Source organism: Stomoxys calcitrans, chromosome 5 (assembly GCF_963082655.1).
Source record: "Stomoxys calcitrans chromosome 5, idStoCalc2.1, whole genome shotgun sequence".
Classification (NCBI taxonomy): domain Eukaryota; kingdom Metazoa; phylum Arthropoda; class Insecta; order Diptera; family Muscidae; genus Stomoxys; species Stomoxys calcitrans.
The window spans coordinates 128,804,571-128,807,159 of record NC_081556.1 but is presented as its reverse complement, the minus strand read 5'-3'; the positions used below and the strand labels follow the sequence as shown (position 1 = coordinate 128,807,159).

Here is a 2,589-nt window from a genome sequence, read left to right as displayed (position 1 = left end):
TTGACGTTTTGCTTGACACTTCAGTGTAGGAGAGTGAAAGAGATGGTTATATTGCTGCATTGTACAGCGGTTGTTTTGAATTGGACGGCTAATAAGAGAGTTGCCAATTCAGCGTTTTTTTAAGGCAATTATAATACGGTTGTTTTGATGTGTAAGCAAGCAAAAAAAAATCTAATTTGAAAAAATTTATATCATTCTTTATTATCATTGAATAGATTAAAATTAAAATATAAATAATATATAAAAATAAATCAATATAAAGAATCATGTAATAGCTTCTAAGTTCTCAGGGCCAAATCTTTTATATCCTCCACCATGAATAGAATTTGTCAAGTATCTCTTAATATGCAAACAAAGGATAATGGTGAGGAATTGCTATGCCATTGGAGACATATCAGGTTATGAAATGATTCGGGCCATACTTAGAGACCATATATGGATGCCGTTGTGCAAAAGTTCAAACAAAATTCAACCGAATTGCGCCCTATAGGGACTCAAGAATTCAAATCGGGAGATCGATTTATGTGGGAGCTATATCAGGGTTTTGACAGATTCAGATCATATTTGGCACGAATGTTAGAGGAGATAGAAAAGGTCACTGTTCACAATTTCAGTCAAATCAGATTAGAATTATGAACTTTGAGGTCTTAAGAAGTATAATCGGGAGATCGGATTATCTTGGAGCTTTTATCCAAATCGGAAAGAAATGCTCTCCTTAGAGGTTCAAGAAGTATAATCGATTTGTATGGGAGCTATATCTAACTATGGACCAATATTTCCCATTTACTATCCCAACCAACCTACACTAATAGGAAGTATTTTTGCTGATTGTTCGCGACTGTCGTTGCAGCTACTCCATATGGAGCATTCCACTATCCGCAACCTCTGGACGCTCCCGATAGCTCGCAGCTAAGCTTCTCGTGACAGCGATGAACACCACAGATCAGACTTCAAAGTTCCAGCCTGTGTGGTCTAGCACCACTATCTATCCTGTGACGACATTGAGATATACCCATATTGCGTACACTATATTAGGCTGACCCCAAGTACGAGTAGTCTCAGAGTACTAGATCAGTATGGTTAACAGAACCTACCAGACTAATGGATGATATACAAAACACTGCTATAGAAACAACAACAACGATAGGCCGAGGCCCTGCTACAGGACAAATCTAACTTGTTGAGAACTCGGCTAATATGTGCGGCAAAGAAGTTCTAGGCCGCTATCGTCTTTTGTAATTTACGAGTGCCATGCAGTACAATCTATAACTACGTTGCAGCAAAACATACATTAATAGGGGTTGTGGATTACTGAAATAACGATTGGTGTACTCTCCGAAAACATTCCAATCGGCTATGAAGTTTAGAGGTAAGGAAGTCAATCTTATGAATTATGGGAAAGTGGTCTGATTGCCAATCAAATGATGAGATGTAGGAAGTTTAATCAGCTAACGCTGTAAAAATGTTTAGCAAAGTGCTGCAATCACACACTTTTACTTTTTTTGGATCGGTATTAAATTAACGGTATTGAATTTCATCAAAATATGTTAAGATTTCTTATTTCTTCAGCTCACGAAAGCCAAAATACAAGTGACAGTATTTGACACTTGTCGTCTTATAATTGACGCCAATACATAGATAGTGAAACCCGATTACAATGCAAATAATTGCTGACGACTTCTTTCGCATTACCACTTACCCGATAAGTTGCTTTTCTGCTTCTAATTGGAACGCAAATCAGCTGTTTGACTGATAGCGTGCGAGTGAATGGAAGCAATTAACTTAGTGAAACAGGCAGGAAGTATTTGTGCAAAAAATTCGAGCGGATTGATTAATCATCAATTGAAATGTATGGCTTCCATATTTGAGGCAATATAACTTAGGTTTAGATACCTGTAAGTCTACTGTCAAATAATTCTCAAGGACCTCAGATACTTTTGACATTGTAAAAGTGACAGATTCTAAATATGCCATAGTTTCAGCCTCTTTGATATATGTTAAAATTTCCGTTAATGCAAATGCAAATTTGTTCATGAACATTCCATTAAGAAACAGGGGCAAACTTTTCACATATCAATGAGTGCAGTCCGATTCAAGTTTAAGCTCAATGGTAAGGGCCTCCTTTTTATAACCGAGTACTTTATGATGGTCTCGCCAGGATTCGAACCCAGGCGTTCAGCGTCATAGGCTGACATGCTAACCTCTTCGCAATGGTGGTTAAAATTTCCGTAGATCCTTGTTATTTTAAATTGTAAGATATTTGTCACATAGTTTCTCACAACTTTAAAAAGCCATTTCCGTTGAGATTTAATCCTCTAATTATTAAGCTTTGCAAGTTTTCAACCAATTCTTTATTTTTTTTTGTGAGTGTGTGTCATGACGAAACAATTAAAGGTGGTCTCATTTGTATTGGGTTGCCCAAAAAGTAATTGCGGATTTTTTAAAAGAAAGTAAATGCATTTTAAATAATACTTAGAATGAACTTTAATCAAATATACCTTTTTACCCTTTTTTCTAAAGCAAGCTAAAAGTAACAGCTGATAACTGACAGAAGAAAAAATGCAATTACAGAGTCACAAGCTGTGAAAA

General features: G+C 36.2%; 1 protein-coding gene across 2 annotated transcripts in view; it reads right to left on the bottom strand.

The window, feature by feature from the left end:
* The window catches only part of LOC106080963 (G-protein coupled receptor dmsr-1), a 269,442-nt gene that overhangs the window by 157,939 nt on the left and 108,914 nt on the right, over window positions 1-2,589 (bottom strand). The gene's annotated exons all lie outside the window — the stretch shown is intronic.